The 18,745-nt window shown below is 37.4% G+C and overlaps 1 long non-coding RNA gene across 5 annotated transcripts; it reads right to left on the bottom strand.

The window, feature by feature from the left end:
- Positions 1-1,712: 1,712 nt before the first annotated feature.
- On the bottom strand, positions 1,713-3,488 carry LOC112174216. 5 transcript variants are annotated; one of them, XR_002925900.2, is made up of 5 exons: positions 3,350-3,488; positions 3,152-3,274; positions 2,832-2,920; positions 2,245-2,356; positions 1,713-2,095 (listed from the first exon to the last, which is right to left on the bottom strand). It is a non-coding gene; the product is annotated as an uncharacterized LOC112174216 (long non-coding RNA). The 5 variants fall into 5 exon arrangements; XR_002925901.2 differs by having other exon boundaries at positions 3,368-3,474; XR_005801258.1 differs by having other exon boundaries at positions 3,152-3,281; positions 3,368-3,470.
- Positions 3,489-18,745: the final 15,257 nt, after the last annotated feature.

Here is an 18,745-nt window from a genome sequence, read left to right on the forward strand (position 1 = left end):
CTGTAGAAATTTTTAGTTTTGCAGGGCAAATTTCAAAGTGCTTAGCGTCTCATTTGCAGAGCTGCAAGGAAAGCAAAAGTCAGTTAAAGGAAACAAAAAAATAAATACCCATAAATTAATCAAGAAATTTATGGTATCTGTTTAGTTTCATGGCTTTGCATTCATTCATTTAAAAATGACTTTCCATTCATTAATTTAATGAAAAATTTTAGTTTTGCTGTATGTCTTGTGGTATTCTATAATTGATATTATCAACATCTTTTATACATTACAGAGTTCTCAAAGGAATTGAAGATATGGAAGATAATAATGAGATGGTTGTACCTACGGAAATGGAGACTAATGGGATGGTTTTACATGCGGAAGTAGAAACTCAACCTATTCAAGTTATTCCTCCATCACAAGAAAATGTCTCTACTTCAGCTTTCTATCCTCAAGTGAGTAATGAGCTTAAACCCTTCAAAGGTCAGGAATTTAAAACATGGGAGGAGGCATATGTTTTTTATACCAAATATGCATCTGCAGCTGGGTTTATTGTAAGAATTGGTTCTAGTAGGAGGAGCAGAAGGACTAATGAGTTTATAAGGAAAGAGTTTCTTTGTAACTATTAGGAAGACTTTACTTGAAAAACGTGGTCTATTGTTCCAGCAATATTCACATGTAATTGATAGTGTTGTCTTAAGTGAAGAAGCAAGTCAATTGTTTAGTGAAACAATGGATTCTTTGATTGAGAAGATTAGGCCACTACTTGCCAATTGTAGTAGTGAAGGTGTGGAGCCTTGTGTAAAAAGAATTTCAACTCATCAAACTACTTTTCGTGAACCAGATGAAGTTAAGACAAAAGGAAGGGTAAAAAGAATTAAGAGAGGAAAAGAGAAGGCAAATGGAAAGCGCAATAGTACCGGTAGACATTGTCATGGATGTGGCAAAGATGGGCAGACCCATGACAAACGCAATTGTCCAGTGCTGCTCAATCAGTAAGAATGCTTATTTAACATATTTCATGTTTTGTTGTTAATTGTTTGGTTAGTGTGTCACTAAATATATGTTATTTTTCCCATTTAGATTTGCTGAAAATTTTGGTGGAGATGACATAGATGATGATAGTTATTCATCACAGGTACCACTCTTTATACTATTCCTAGAATCTGAAGAAAAAAAATTCAAAGAATTAATAGTTCCTTTTTTTCCATGTACATGTTGTGGTCAGGATGATTAGCCGCTGGTCTACACGATTAAGCATAGTTTTCTTTGCAGTAGTTATTTTGGAGATACAGAGGAGACATGCTGACATTTACTTTTTGGATGCACTTTTTGGAGATGCAGAGAAGATTGCTAGTGTTTGCTTTTTGGTTCTCAGAATTGATGTTGAATTTGGGTCTGGAATAGTATAGTAATTTGCTTCTGAGTTTGCAGATCAGTTCTATCATGTGCACCTATTGTTATGTTGTTTCATGTTTCAGTTAGTTCTTCCAGATATTGGACTGCTTGCAGCTATTAGAGGTTTATTCCCAGCAGCATGTGCTAATTAGAGCTGTGTCTCTATTTTCCTGAAAGTACTTTTTCTTTATTTACAGTCTATGCTTTGGGAAAACCCTGGAGAAAGGAAGGAAAATGATTAGAAGCTTTTTATTTCACGAACCTTTTGTTGCCAAATTTTAAGAATTAGATGAAGTCCTCTGTTTGGTTATATTAAACTTATGAAGCTTGAATAGGAAAAGAATATGCATTCTCATAAGGTAAGAATATGCATTCTCATAAGTTTTTAACAATACATAAAGTAGTTCAGAACATTACTTTATAATCCAACTAGAGTAACATTTTTATATACAATAGGGGCCAACACGCCCAGCAAAACAAGGAAACAAATCAGAAACTAGGTACATGCTCCTAAAACTAGGCTGCATTATGAGATCTTGATCCAGTCGTGGCCTTAACATCAACCCAACCTTGCTTCCATTTGTAGTACCTTGCATTAGTTCCTTCTCACTAATCATGTACCCGTCCTTATTATGTTCAGTGCCTTTCTCAAGTGAGTCAGCTACCTAATTTGCATGCACCAAAAAGCTCCAGACCTGAGCCCCAAGAGCATAGCCTGCATCAAGTAATATATAAATGTACCCAAGGAGAAGCATTAACCATTGACCATTTTTCAAGAGATAAACTCCCTATCTATTAATTAAAAGAATAAGATATGAAGTCCGAATACTTGGAACAGCAAATCCAATTTTGCAAATAACACACCTTTATATCTTTGATTCCTAATCCAATCTTACGATCCCTATGAGGGTGAAATACTAAACTTGTCACCAAAGTTTGCTTCTCCATCTCATTTATGCTTTCATTGATGTCATACCTGCATTCACACGAATTACATATATGTGAGTAACAGGACCTTCCTATTTCATTATGTAAAAATGTTTTTTCTACCTACTTGTCCCAACTCCTAAGAGAAAAACAATCAACTTGGTCATTTTGGAAACCTATAAACTCATAGGAAATAGATTCTCTATATAGCTAGAAAACGACATCATCAATGTTAAAATTTTGGCAAAGAAGTTGTACTACAAAGTGTTTGAAACTATTGCATTTATTTCAGTGTTAATATCAGGTATGCTCCTGACATATGCAAGCCGTCATCAGGCAAGAGAAAATCAGTTCCAAATTTCAAACAATAACAAGTACTTTTCATGTATGATACTAGCGAAGAAATTTCCCGAGCTTTCACATGGCCACTACATTCTTCAATCTAATAGAACCCTTAATCTAACAAAATCTGAATGTACATGAGCACGTAACAAATAAACCAAAATACCAAGAATGTGAATCACCTTCATTCTAGCTCGACAATGTTGTCAACCTATGTCTGATTGTACTGCACAAGCTCCAAAAACAAGAACTCAAATGCACTCAAACTGACCTGAAACAACCATCAAATTCCAAAATCATCAAACAGCCAAAATCTCAATCACCGTAAAATTCAATAAAAGCATAAAATCCCAGGTCCTCATCACTCAAATGAAGGTCAATTCAGTACAAAGTTTCGTTCTTTCCCCTTAAATCGATTACCCAATACACAGAGATCCATTAAACCACACGCATTTAGTTCAGGGTTGAGTAATTTGATGCATGAGAGAGAGAGAGAGAGGACCTATTGTTTTCCTTTGCTGAGAGGCCTATCGAGGATGTTAGAGTACCGCTTCATCTTCTCGACTCCGATCATTCTTTTTCATCGATCTCAATCCCTGCCTTCGTCTTTCATATCATGAATAACCTGAAAACTGCTGCAATTAGATTACAATATGAGGCAAGAGCTAGTGGACATTTTGGCAAGAAAGCATACACTCACAGCTAAGAGAAAACCCACTTGATGTACATTGAAATTGAAGAAATAGATCGATGGTGCTTGAGCTGCGAAGTCGGAGTTCTCTAAGCGTTATACTAGCGACAGAGAACTGGGGAACTCGAGAATTCTAGGTTAATCTGGGTTAAATGGTTTGACATAATCTCAGCCGTTGAAGGTCATTAAAACAGATCCAAGGGCTGTCATGTTATCCCTCAAATTGGACAAAAAAAGGGATCCCTTAGTGGAAAGGCCCTGCTATATTAAATAAATGAACTATATTAAATAAATGGACAGTTCAACGAAAATTGTACTTGATAAATTTTAGATGATGAAATGATCTCTAATTTAGTTTTTTTTTTTCCAGTAAAGATGATCACACTTTTAACAATTCAACGATACCTTTAAAGTGAATGATTTACATTGATTATGGAACTAATTTACGAGAAGAGCTAGCTAAAACTTGGAGAAGATATGAGCGGAAGATTATTGGAAAAAATGGACGTCGGTTTTCTAAGGTTGGATCGGACGACATACATTTTGGAAGGAAATCATTTTTCCAATGATTTAGTAAATATTTGTTCGAAGTACATACACAAGTTTGATTCATTCATTCTATTCTTGGGTAAAATCTTTATATAGTACCTGAAGTATCACAAAATGCACTTTTTGGTATCTACAAATTTTTAGAGAGTCCAGTGGTACTTGTACTATCCCTTCGTTAGTCCTTTTAGTACTCGTCAATTATTCCGTTAAATTAGGGATAAAATAGTAAAAAAATTATAATTTTTTTTTTACAATTTTTTTATAAAACTAAATTAAAATAAATTAAACTAGGTTAAAAAATAGCTAGAATTGAATTTAGTAAATATCTAAATTTAACTACTAACTCCATTGTTTAATCCTATTAATTGTTTGAGAAAAAACTTATCTCATTAGTTGACCCATATTAATATATATTAAATTTTTATAAAAAATAACTAAACACAAACAAAAGTACTTAAATTAACTGCCCCAAGTATCTGTTTGTACCCACATTTGCATGTTCACTAGGACGTAGCTAATGTGTATGTTTGTTGAATGATTTCTAATTACAATGAGCCGATCAACAAGTAATTTGGGCTGGTAGCCAGAAATGGTGGCCGATGAATAATTGGACACTTTGGTTGGTCCAAGTTAAGTTAGATAAAAGCTAGACTTTTAGCTATGGGCCGGCCTGTAGTCATCAATTCGAAAAAGAAATTTATTATCTAAAAGCCCATCGGCCGATTGTTCAAGTCATTCTAGTCAGTTTCCAACTCAAACTCAACTTGGGAAGATAATAGCTAATCGACAAAGTAAGCTGATAAACGATAAAGATGAGGTGGGATCTAGTATTTCAGTCGAATTGAAGTTTGTTAGCCGATAAGGAGAGTTCAATCCAAGATAGTCTATTTCAAGATTAATTACAGCCGTTGATGATGCCAACAGAGCCGATCAAGATTAGCTACAATCGTCAAGTCAGCCGACGATAAGTATTGGAGCCAAATCAAGATAGAGTCACTGAGCCAAGAGGAGGCCGAATTTCACTCAACTTCAAAGAGTCAAGAGATCAGTTTAATTCACAAAGCAGCCAATATAAATAGAAGCATCGACAGAAGACACACACACACACAACTCCAGAAATTGAAGCCATCAAGCTTTTCTTGTTTTCGTCTTACCTTTTGCTTAGCTAGAATTTCCGTTTGTCCATTAGTTAGATCTCTCTGCTAGTTACAATTTCAGTTGCTTTACTTTCCTTGTAGCCTAGTATCGATTTTGAATTGTTTTCTTTGTTTCACTCAAACAATAGTTAATAATTTTCAGCCATTCCAGATTTCAGTTTCGTTGTTATTATCTTTTATTTGCTCTTTATTGTCTTTATACTTTACTTGTTTGATCATGTTATTTACTGTTCGTAGTCGCATAGTAGCTATCAATCTTGAGAATTACATTCGTTACGAGTTCACATTTTCAGTTACTTGTTATTACTTGGATCCAATTGACCTAAGCCCTGTGACCAGACAGTTCATATTTACACCTAACTCACCCAATCTTCAGCCACCAAGTCCTTAATCTAGAGGCATCGAACTATCAGCCGAGAATAAGTTCCTTCCTCGGCTAACAATTGCTTGATAAGTCAGATCTACATCCATTACACCTACAATTGCACACTTGGCCTTCTGGCCGTGTGCTGGCACGCTCCGCAATTCATTCATCGAGAAGAACATTTGTTCTTTGATCCCTCGGCTGTATAGGCTGAGGTGATTTTCAGAGGCAACAGTATCTCGAGAATAGTGAAAAACATATTAGGTATATTTTAATTTTTTTTATGTGTCAAAATATTTTTTAATTATAGATATTCAATATAATAAATACTATAATTTTAATTATGAATTAAAAGACTATTTAACCCTTATCTTTTTACTCATATGAGTGTCACATGACCGCCACGTAGGCATTTTTAACCGAACAATAGACAGAAGTACTATAGAAGCTAACGGAATGATAGTACATGTACCATTAGACTCCTTAAAAATTTGTAGGTACAAAAAAATGCATTTCGTAATAATTCGGCTACTATATGATGATTTTATTCTTTTAGAAGAGTGCACTATGTACTTCTTCCTAGATTTTTTTTTAAAATTTTTTTATTAAATCCTAGAGATTGAAATTGAAGGAATCATTCATGATTTTGTAGTGAGCCTCATACTATATTGATTCTCCTTCATACATAAAATTGGAGAAGGAAGAGAGTGATTCCTCTTTCTCCCACTCTCATTTCATGTTAATAAACAACACCTAAGGGTAAACAATCCCTAAGCATTTTCTGCACAAGGAAGCCAGAGCAGTCTGGTCAATTCCGCCACATTTATTCTCGTGAATTTTGGCAGCTAAAATAAGTACAATTGCTACAAGAAATGGATGTGGTTTTCTTACCAATGCAACTATACATCTTGCTTTTCATTTTCATCCCATATACAATATGAAACCCTTCTAATTGCATTTGTTGGGACAATTAGTTTTGTCAAATATTGCATGTATCGTTTCTCAATGAATAAAGAGCTAGTAACAAATAAACAACGGAATTGGTAGAGAGATCCAATAGGTTCAGTGAGATGGAAAAAAAAGAAAATATTTGTGAGTGAGAATTCTTCTATATTATTCACAATTGTGTAAGGGATATATATACAAAACCCTATTGTACTATACTTGTACTACACATTAGTACAATCTAGTATAGGAAACTAATTCCTATAAGGAAACTACTGAATACACATATTCTCTAGATGACTCACGCGTCAACTAATAATGACTGACAAGTCAACATAATGACTCACACGTCAACACTCCCCCTCAAGTTGGGGCATAAACATCTCGAAGACCCAACTTGCCTAGTGAGTCATAGAACAACTTGCTGGATACAGCTTTGGTGAGTATATCTGCTAATTGTTCCTCAGTGGGAACAAAAGGAAAGGTAATCAACCTTGCGTCCAAATTTTCCTTAATGAAGTGTCGATCAACTTCCACATGCTTCGTTCGATCATGTTGCACAGGATTCTGAGAGATTTCAATTGCAGCTTTGTTGTCACAATTCAACTGCATACCTGACTTAGACTGAAAACCCAAATCTCGGAGAAGATTACGTAACCATAGGAGTTCACACACTCCATGTGCCATACCTCGATATTCAGCTTCAACACTTGACCTTGCAACAACCTTCTGTTTCTTGCTCCTCCAGGTAACAAGGTTTCCTCCCACAAAGGTAAAGTAGCCAGATGTAGACTTCCGGTCTGTGATACAACCAGCCCAATCAGCATTTGTATACCCACTAACATCAAGGTGTTGATATTTTGAGAACATTAAACCTTTTCCTGGTGTAGACTTCGAATACTTCAAGATCCTCACTACAGCATCCATGTGTCTTTCACTTAGATTGTGCATAAACTGACTCACAACACTAACTGCATAGGCTACATCAGGTCCAGTATGTGATAAGTAAATCAGGCGTCCCACTAACCTTTGGTACCGAGGTTTGTCAGTTGGAACTTGATAAGGGTATTCTGCCAGTTTGTGGTTTTGCTCAATTGGAGTATCAATTGGGCAACAATCTAACATGCCTGTTTCTGCCAAGAGGTCCAGCACATACTTTCTCTGACATAAGAAGATACCATCTCTCCCCCTGGCAACCTCTATCCCCAAGAAATACTTTAAGTCACCTAGATTCTTCATCTCAAATTCGGATGATAACTTCTCCTCAAGGCTTTCAATTTCTGCTAGATCATTCCCTGTAATCACCATGTCATCTACATATATGATTAGCACAGTCATCTTCCCCTTTTGGTGTTTCAGGAATAAGGTGTGATCAGAATTGCTCTGCTTATATCCAAAGCGTCTCATGGATTGAGTAAACCTGCCAAACCATGCACGGGGTGACTGTTTCAGTCCATAAAGGGACTTCTTCAACCTGCACACAATATCACCTGGTATGTCAGGTATATAACCAGAAGGTAAGTTCATGTAAACTTCTTCAGTTAGCTCTCCATGAAGGAAAGCATTCTTAACATCAAACTGATGGAGTGGCCAATTCAAGTTTGCTGCCAGTGACAATAACACTCGAACAGTATTCATCTTGGCTACTGGAGCAAAAGTTTCATCATAGTCAATCCCGTACGTCTGAGTAAATCCTTTAGCCACTAACCTTGCCTTATATCTGCTTATTGTGCCATCTGCATTATGTTTCACAATGAAGACCTACCTACATCCAACTGGCTTTTTTCCATGGGGTAGTGGTACAAGTTTCCAGGTGTGATTCTTCTCTAATGCCTCCATTTCTTCCTCCATTGCCTTGGCCCACTTTGGGTCTCCCATAGCATCCTGCACTTTGTTAGGTACAGATACAGTGGATATTTGATTAACAAATGATGCATAAGGTTTGGATAACCTATGGTGTGACACAAAGTTAGCTACTGGATATTTGGCTTTAGCAATTATGGAAGGTTCATACCTTTTTGCTGGTTGACCGTGGGTGGTTCTACTAGGTAACACATATGTAGAAGAGACAGACTATACTGGATGACCAGATGAAGATACTGGACATACCTGAGTTGGAGCTTCTTGACCAGAGATTTCAGCATTAGGGGGTCGAGTATCAGGTAAGGGGAAAGCCTGTGAAGAATCTTCTTCAACTTCAGAAGTCGATTGGTCGATGTCGATGTCTTCTTGTCTGGGGATTGACATGTCAACTCCCCCTTTTTTTGATAGGCCGACTGCTTGATTAGTCGACTGTAAGATTTCTTTGACTGATAGGTCAACTCCCCCTGTCGACTGGTCATTAACGACTTCAAGTCTAGGGATTGACATGTCAACCCCCCCTGTCGACTCTGGAATGTCAGCAGTGCTTTCTTCTTCTGCATCTTGATTCTTCTTCAATGCTCCACCAACATACATCTCTTTAAAAAATTCATTCTCCCCCTAAAGAGAGTTGTTGGTGGGGGAGAAATAGCACATGTCTTCATAGAAAGACACGTCCATGGTGATGTAGAACTTCCGTGTAGGTGGGTGATAACACTTATATCCTTTCTGATGATAACCATAATCTACAAAGACACACTTCAGAGCCCGGGCATCCAACTTTGACCTCTGATTTTTTGGTATGTGGACAAAGGCAACACATCCAAAGACTCTGGCAGGTAGGGTATGGAATGAAGGAATAGAGACATGGGTTGACAAGACTTCGAAGGGAATACTCCCCTGAAGGACACTGGAAGGAAGACGATTAATGAGGTGGGATGCAGTTTGGACCGCTACACCCCATAGATACTTGGGCATATAGGCACCAAATAATAATGCTGGGGCTATGTCTAAGAGATGACGGTTTTTACGCTCTGACACACCATTTTGCTCTGGTGTATGGGGACAAGTATTTTGATGAATTATGCCTTGTTCTTGGAAGTGCTCCTGGAAAACACTATTGACAAACTCCCCCCCATTATCAGAACGAAAAACCTTGATAAGGCCATTAAATTGTGTTTGAATCATTTTTTGAAATGCTTGAAATGCAGGGAATACAGCATCCTTAGACTTAAGCAATGCAACCCATGACAATCGAGTACAATCGTCAATAAATAGAACAAAATAACGCATTCCAGAAAGAGTGGGTTCTTTGGAAGGTCCCCACACATCAGAGTGAATAATTTCAAAAGGAATGGAACTTTTATTAGAAAGACTCATTGGGTAACTGACTCGATGACTTTTTGCCAAAACACAAGTTTCACAATGTAAGGAAGACTCATTAATGCCAACAAATAAAGAGGGCATAGTTTTACGCATTACACTGAAAGAAGGATGCCCTAAGCGTCTATGGCATAACCAAACTTCATCCAATTCTCTAGAATTCAAAGTCAAAGCGACTGATGCCGTCTTCCTTGGCTTCTCCCCAGCATATGCTTGGTCCAGATGAAACAGTCTTCCCCTCAGATACCCCCTGCCGATTATCTCCTTGGTCAGAAGATCCTGAAAAATAACATACATAGGAAAGAATGTTACAGAGCACATGGATTGTGTATTGAGCTGGGGAACCGAGATTAGATGATGAGACAAGTCAGGCACATATAAGACATCATGTAAAACTAAGGTGGGTGTGACTCTTATGGACCCAACGCCTAGGACAGGGAATGACTCACCATTGGCATTTATAACATGTGACACACTAGGAGTGGATAAACTAATAAAATATTTCCTATCATAGGTCATATGATCAGAAGCACCAGAATCAATAATCCAAGTATCTGAACCTACAAAGTTTGAAACTTTTAAAGCAATACCAATCTTACCAGTACCTCTACCAACCATTGATATTGAAGGATTGTCAACTCTGTCTGTGGTATGATCTTACCCTGCAATACCAAGGTACTCCGAATTTTGAACTAGATGGACAGCTGCCTTTCCTTTCCCTCGAGGTCCTGTTGGCTTGAGCTTGCTGAAATATCCAGCTGGATACCCAACCAGCTTATAGCAAGTCTCCTTGACATGTCCAGGTAGATTGCAATGCTGACATACTAACCCAGAATTGGCTACTGATGAAGGAGCCTGAGTCATGGGACGAAGTCCTGAATGTGGTGCAGTGAAGCCAGGAGGTGGACCTTGAGCCCGTGAAGGCTTAGCTTGGACTGTCAGGCTAGAGATTTCAGAAATAACTCCCCTTACGCTATCCTGTTGAGACTCATCCTTACGGATGTAGTTAAACGCCTCAATAAGGGAAGGAGACTCTTGCCGACGTAGCAGCTCTCCCTTGGCACTGTCATGTCTAGCATCTAATCCACTGAGAAACTGGTGCACACCCTCCAACTCCTTCTCCTTGACATACCAGGCTATATCCTCAGCATCCTTCAATTTGTTTGGTCGCCGCTGATCAATCTCAGCCCAAACATTCTTCAGCTGAGTGTAGAACACTGAAACTGCTTGTCCATCCTGCTTCATCCTCGTTGCCTTGCATAACAACTCATAGATCTGAGAAAAGTCAGATTCATTTAGATAGAGATCATTGAGCGTCTTCCAAACTTCTGCAGCCGTATCACACCCAATGATCAATTGGACCACCTCATCAGTCATGGCCTTGTACAGAATTGACAGTACAAGTCCATCAGCATCTTCCCACTTGACATATTCTTCACTCTGATCATTCGTCGGCTCCTTAATGGTACCGGTGACGTGACCCATCTTGTGGATTCCACGAAGGTGGGCTGAAATCATCTTCTTCCATGTTCTATAATTCCCAGGTCCATTCAATTTTGCTCCTCCGAATGAACCTGAGGAAGAATCCGGATTTTGAACAGAAACTTCAACTTTCTGAATACTGGAATTGCTGGTATTCCCTCCTTCGAGAAGTGGAGTATCAGGGCCAGCCATTGGAATACCAACAGAAACAATCATGCACCGGAATTGAGATAGAAGGTAAGTTGACAAATTGAGAAGGATTAATCGACTAGTCAAGAAACAACAGTAAACCTTCTAAAAACCAGAAAACAATCCTAACCCTAGAATTCGAGGAAGGAATAATCTTACCCTAGAGTGTGAGGAAAGAAGAATGAAGGGAAAAACAAAGAGACAAAGTTCTCTCGGATCTTTGCTCTGATACCAAGTCAAATATTGAGATGGAAAAAAAAGAAAATATTTATGAGTGAGAATTCTTCTATATTATTCACAATTGTGTAAGGGATATATATACAAAACCCTATTGTACTATACTTGTACTACACATTAGTACAATCTAGTATAGGAAACTAATTCCTATAAGGAAACTACTGAATACACATATTCTCTAGATGACTCACGCGTCAACTAATAATGACTGATATGTCAACATAATGACTCACACGTCAACAGGTTCAAAATCCCACACCATTTCTTCCCTATCGTATACATTTTTACATTTATACAAACCCAGAATTTCTATTTTTAACAGTATAACTTCTGCTTCTTGAATACAGATCTGCCTTGACATCGACTTCATCATCTTCCTCAAAAGTAGAAGCTATTTCTTCATCAATCCTTCCCATTTTCAAGCCACACTATGCCAAAAAGGCCTTCAGACGACACACTTCAGACGACATAAATTTTGTTTTATGTCGTCTGAGTTTTTCAGACGACATAATTTTTTTTTCTGTCGTCTGAATATACACTAAAACCATACTGGTTTAATTTGGAAAAATGGTGAGCATTCAGACAACACATTTGTGTAGTTGTAGAAGGTGGTGATTTCCTATCTCAAAGTTGGATAAATGGTGAGCATTCAGACAACACATTTATGTAGTTGTAGAAGGTGGTGATTTCCTATCTCAAATTTGGAGGGATATCCAAAAATTGATTTGGTACTTTTCCCTCTCAAATAACCAAGCCCTAGTTAACTAGAAAATATTGTGACATTCAGACAACATTTAAATGTTGTCCGAGTGTGGAGCTTCTTTTAAAATTTTCTAATTATTTTGACCTGTGCTTATAGAGATCGACCTCGACCCTTCACCCATTCTCTCTCCTTCTCACTCGGGCTCTCTCAGCTCGACCTAGAAACCGTGAGGAAAACTCAAACACGAGCCCTCTCTCCTTCTCACTCAGCTCTCTCAGATCTCGATTCTCACTCTCTCGATTCTTTGTTGGCTAAGATTGAACTTCTTCATCATATTTCTATCAAATCTGGCCACTTCAGTAGAAGATCTACCAACTCTCTTCTCCTTCTCTCTCGTGTCTTTCCAAACCCTACTCTCCCTCTCCCTCTCCCTCTGTCTGTGTCTCCGAATATCACATTCTCTCTCTACAATCCTCTCCGTCTCTCTCTGAAATTGACGGAGATGAAGTCTATCTGCGCCACAATTTCTTGGGAGACGATGGAGCCGCCCCAGTAGGGTCTGGCAAGCCTCCGTGAAAGCATATAGCCGCCAAGGAGAACGAGTCTCCGCCTTCAGATCTCCTCTATATGGCCTTGGATTCGAAGCCTTCGCCAGCGGCCAAGTTGAATAGTCTGTTGCCGCCACGGCCTTGAGATGCTTCCTGAGAACTCCGTCCATGGAGCCTTTGGAGAAAGTTGAGAACTTTGGCCGTCTTGCTCATTGGTTTTTTTCTCTGGCCAAATCAAGGTACAATTTTATTCACTTACACTGTGAATCTAGGGTTCTATGGTTGAGTTTTTCGTTTTTTGATCACTAATTTGGGCGATCTATGGTTATTTGTTTATTATACTTGAAAGTTCTTCAATTCTTCCCATGCTTTTCTTTATCAATTTTGATGCGATTGTTCTGGGTTTTCTGGGTTGTGTTTGAGGGTTCGTGTGTATTGCTATTGATCAAAACAGAGCTTTAACTATCTATAGTATCTGTAATGGGTTTGCTTTCCATTGTTTAGTTTCGTTTTAGTTTTAGTTTTAGCAGCACTGCATAACTGGGTTTGAGTCTCTATATTTTCATATCTGTCTTGATATTGGTTTACGGAAAGTTAAGAATTGAGATGGGTATTTGATGGGTTTGGGCTGAGTGTGAGTATTTCTTGAGATTGAAATACATATGCATTTGTTCTGATCCTTTTGTCTTTGCTGATTCATCTAGAATGGCACAAAAGACTCAATCAGCAAGCTAGTGTCAGACTCAATTTTCAGTAGATTTACTAGACTGCACTGGTAATCTTCTCGCTCTGTAGTGAAATCCATACGTTTCTGAAAAAAGATAGTGCTACTGTCTACATTTTGGTTTAAATAATGCTTTTCAGTTTCTGAGTTCATTCTCGACGAGGTATGCGTAATTCTGAGGTCACTACTTCGATGTGTTACTTTTTGGCATTATTCATTTGTATGTGCTGACTATAATTTGTCATTGGAAATCTCTAGTTGATTACTTGTTGAGTTACGGCCCGTATTCAATTTTTTGTTTATATACTAGTATAAAATGTAGCTATACCGGCCTATTACATGGGATTTAACGAGTTGGGAAAGTTGAAGATGATATAGCTATACTGTACTAACTAAAATGAGATTGATGATTTTTTGAAAAAGACGAAAGTGGAAAGGTTCAAGCTGAACCTGAAATGCATACTGGACAGTTTGAGCTGTTGTTTGCATTGGGTACATACCTCCAAAAGTATCAATCATATCTCATTTTTCATTTCTCCCTGAGATTGGTTGTTTGACCTTCCTAGATATGGATCAATTTCCATGTGACTAAACAAAATTGATATATCTATAGCTGTTAATTAATGGAGGTTATGGTGATAATATTTTATAATCTTTTTCATCAGCTTATTGTGTTTGAACGTGTATATTTAATTTTTGCTTGCAATAGCCTGCTTCTGTAATTGATTTCCGTGGTTGCAGGACTGCAATTTTTATTTATTTACTTTTTTTGTGTTTCAGGGGTCTGGTTAGGGTACTCCTGTGACTATCTTGTGGATTTTTTTGTTACAAGTAATTATTTCAGCTCCTGCATCATCTTTAAATGCAGATTGTTTTCTCTGACCTTTGCTATTTGTGATCGGTTGCACTGCTGGTAGTGAGAGTGTTTTCCTATAAAGGCCTGCATCATATCATAGTGCTGGTTCCCATTTGTGGCCTATTAGAAATCCTAGTAGCTTGGCAATATTCATGGTTGATAAAATTTTACTACTTGTATCATGGTTGCATCAGCTCTTATATTTGGGTCAGTTATTTGGAGAATGGGAAAGTCTCAGACATCAATATAAGACAGATCGAAATTTGAAAGTGAGGGGGAGAGTCTTTCAAGGACACATCGAAACAAAGAAGAGGGGGAAAAAATGCGCTGTACTTAATTTCGGGTTTCCCTCTCCCCAACTTTCAGTTTTTCAGGTTCCCACTCCCCATTTTCAGATTTTTAGGTTCCCTCCTCTCCAATTTCCAGCTTCCCTCTTCAATTGAAACCCACCACAACAACATAAATGTTGTTTCATTCACTCTATTTCTACTTTTCAGTTCTAATAGAAAAAAAACATTTCAAGCTGAAACCTAATTTTGTTCAACTCATTTGTTATACTAATTTGTACCATCTGTTATTTTGTTTGGTTGCTCCTAATGAAAGACCTCTTTTTTTTTTTGGGTAAACAGTCCACGTAATACATATCAATCTGCCATGGGAAAGCAAGCTATGGGAATTTAAGTCACTAACTATCAGTTCTGAATGGTGTGATTTGGTTCTTGTCATTGTAAATTATGTATTGTTGTTGTATGTTACAGTTGACTAGAAAAAAAAAAAATTAACTCACCTTGTTGGTCCACTCAGGGTACACTGGCTCATGTTCAGTACTACCCTCAGAAGCCGCTTGTCATTACACGAGCCATGGAGCATCTTCACTTCAGGCAACTTCCAGCTGGAATTGTAAATATCTCTCTTTCTTTTAGTTTCTCATTTCTTTTCTTTGGACGTCTAGACGGAGCAAATACGATGGTGAAAATTTGTTTTTGGAGTACTTTATGTTTTTGCTGCTACTGCTCATGTTATTGCTGGACGCCATTCTAAGATTTGATACGGATTTCAGGGTTTGTGACATGGTTCTTATGATAAATTGGATGATGATGGTCTTGCACCTCCTGTAAGTACATGGGAATTTGTTTACTTTCTTACCTGGTACCTTAAACTATATTTTCTAACCAACTTTCTTTTTTATAATCACTTTAGGGTGAGGATGTTATCATAAGGAAGACCACTCTCATTGCTCCTAAGGAGGCTCAGCAGCAAGCTTCTTCGTGTTACTCATGACGTGACCATTGTATAAGCTTATGGCATAGTGAAACCGGGATTATGGACCAGGTAAGCTTTATTAAAATGACTCTTCTCTTATGTTTGAAAAAGTTATCTCCAAATAGAAAACTGTGTTGTCTATTTCCTGGACTCGAATATAATTTGACCTATTACAATGTTGAATATCCAAACCTCCCAAGTAGATGCTTCTTGCACTATATCATTACCCTCCTTTCTCCATTTATGCATCTTTCAACACTGAAACCTGCTTTCTGCTTTATACTTTGTATCCGGTTTAGTGTGTTAGCATAATGCCTATAACATTTCATTGAAATCAGAGTAGTTTAGGTTAGGTTTTTATTTTTGTTTTGGTTTCTGGTCAGAGTTGTAATTGATCTGTTTTGTGTTCATTAGTTAAGTTGTTTTTCGATCTTCTGTGGGTAATGACTCCTGCTTCCCTATCTTCAAGTGACTAATTCATTGTTTGCAGGGCAAAGTTTGTGTGAGCTTTAAGTTTCACATCAGTTTTTGGATATGAGCAGTTTCAAGGTTACCTGAACTTGTGATTGAAGATATTGGGAATCAGATTAAGCAACTGCAAACCTACAAGGTGCAGTAGATTGAATTACTTAACTAGAATTGTTGAATTGTAATTTGTTACACTTCTTTCTTAAAGATTCTATATTTATGGCAATCATTTTGCATGCTAGGCTGCATTTTTGACATTTGTTATCAACTGATTATAGAGTACGGTAGCACATGTGGAAGTCACCTAAATTGATTGTGCAGTTGGATATAATTCATGTATAAGATTATGATTTGCTCAGTTTTCTCAGGTATAGCTGCACCAGCTCCAGGACAGGCACATCTTTTACTTCCTGCTAATTCTCCTCAATTCACCAGCAGTTCTGATAAAACTGCAGGATAAGTGGTAAATCAGAAAGGTCACATCTTGAGGTAGAGATCATCCCTGTGTTTATTGCATATATGTGCATTATATTATGGTTTTATATTAGTCTTTATGGAGCATGCAGGTAATCCTTAGATTTCAGCAGGACTAAGAGAAGCTACTGCTACTTAAGTAGCAGGTTCTAAGTCTAACCTTGTAAGTTATTATCTTTGCTCTCTAGACGTATGTTTTCATGCCTACGTCTTCTGCATAAAGCATATAACTTGATGAGTCAAACATATTATTCATATAAACTTAAGAACAGAACACTCATCACCAAGTCTGGGAAGGGAATGGTATTTTAAATGGCATTCACAAGAACCTTTTGTTCAATTATCTTAGTATTAATCACAAGAATCCTACTATTAATCAATCTGCTCCTTATTCTTTAATTATGCATATACTTGTGCAGGTTCAAAGTTTGTTAGTACTGATGGCAGTACAGGCAGCAAGGTCTCAGATTCTTCTTAGTGGGTTCTGAATGGGAAAACTTAAGACCACAAATTAAGCATCTTATTTGAGCCGAGCAGGTTTAGGTGTGTGTGTGTGTATTACAGAAATTAAGATGCTTGTAACATATATAAATATATATAGAAGTATTGGCTGTATTGGCTGTGTGCTTGCCTTGGATGAAATTTGAATGATTAGCTTTTTCCTTGTGCTGTATGGAGTTCTTGTGTTATGTTCAGTCATAGCTTTCTACATTTTTTGCCTGCTTTTCTTCTTGTGATGCAACTCAGTTAGCAAGAACTAAATTAATGCAATTCTGATTCACAAAAAGCATTAGACTTTGTGAGTTTCCAAGGATTAGTCTCTGACTTTTCTGTTTCACATCTCTGATTGCATATTTCTTTGGTCATGATCATTATTTCTTTGGTCTTTTAATTGTCTTAGACATTGATTTTAGGTAGCAGAAGAGCTTTACCAATCTGGTATAAACTGGATGTTGTGAGTGCTGGAAAGAATTTTACACAGATCAGGAAGGCAATTACGGCGGGATTTTTCTTCCATGATGCTAGAAAGGACCCTCAGGAGGGGTATAGAACCTTAGTGGAGAACCAGCCAGTTTATATCCATCCAAGCAGTGCGCTCTTCCAGAGACAACCAGATTGGATCATCTACCATGAGTTGGCAGTGTAGCTAGGTAGTTCCTGTATTAACTTGTGTCTAGTAGATTCTTCATTCATTAAGCATTTGGACTTGTCTGCAGATTCAGATTAGTAGATATGAGACATTTTGAACTGATCGATGCTCATGATTAGGTTGTGTACATAAGACAATGGTGGATTAATAGAAATTGCAATGAATGATTTTGGATGTGGGTTTCATACTTTCATGAATGGGCAATTTTAATTTCCAGAATGCATGCATACCAATTGTAACAGGGGACTACTAATATGTGTTATCTCAAATTGCAAGCTACAACAAAAGCACACCAAAATGTGTGGTTGCAGCTGCACAAAAACAACACAAAACCCAATTGGAATTCTATTGTCCTTTTGGCATTGGTACAATAGAAAATTGCAAGCTACAACAAAAGCACACCAAAATGTGTGGTTGCAGCTAAACAAAAACAACACAAAATCAAATAGAAGTTTATTGTCTTTTTGGCATTGGGACGACAGAAAATTGTAGTCTAAAGGGCAAAACAACAACATAAGTTAGACGAAAGTGTTGGCTAAAACGTATAATAACAACAAATAAGTGTGGTTGAAATCAATCACAGACAATATAAAAAGACCTCATAAAAGACCTTTCACACAATACTTAAGTGTCGTATGTATGTACCCTAGAACGACACTTAATTGTTCTCTGATGCTCTTTACGACCACATATAATTGTCGTTTAAAGTAAATTAGCACAACCTTTAAATGTTGTTGTATGAGAGAAGACACTACATAAGAGTCTTCATATTTCTTATTTAAGGGCATTCAGACCACACAAATAAGTCTTGCAAATATGCTTCACACAATAGTATTTAAAAAATACTGTGGTTGTTTTGTTTATCAGACAATACAAAACTGTTGTTTGAATGCTTTTAAAGAAACAGATCACAATGTTCCCAAAATGCAAAACTCATCAGACGACACAAGACTTTTATTTTTTTATGTCGTCTGAAAAATCAGACGACAGAACCCTTCTGTCGTCTGATGCCCCCAAGAGACGACACCGTACTAGACGACACATTTTTGTTCG

The sequence above is a fragment of the Rosa chinensis genome, chromosome 6 (genome assembly GCF_002994745.2).
Source record: "Rosa chinensis cultivar Old Blush chromosome 6, RchiOBHm-V2, whole genome shotgun sequence".
NCBI lineage: Eukaryota > Viridiplantae > Streptophyta > Magnoliopsida > Rosales > Rosaceae > Rosa > Rosa chinensis.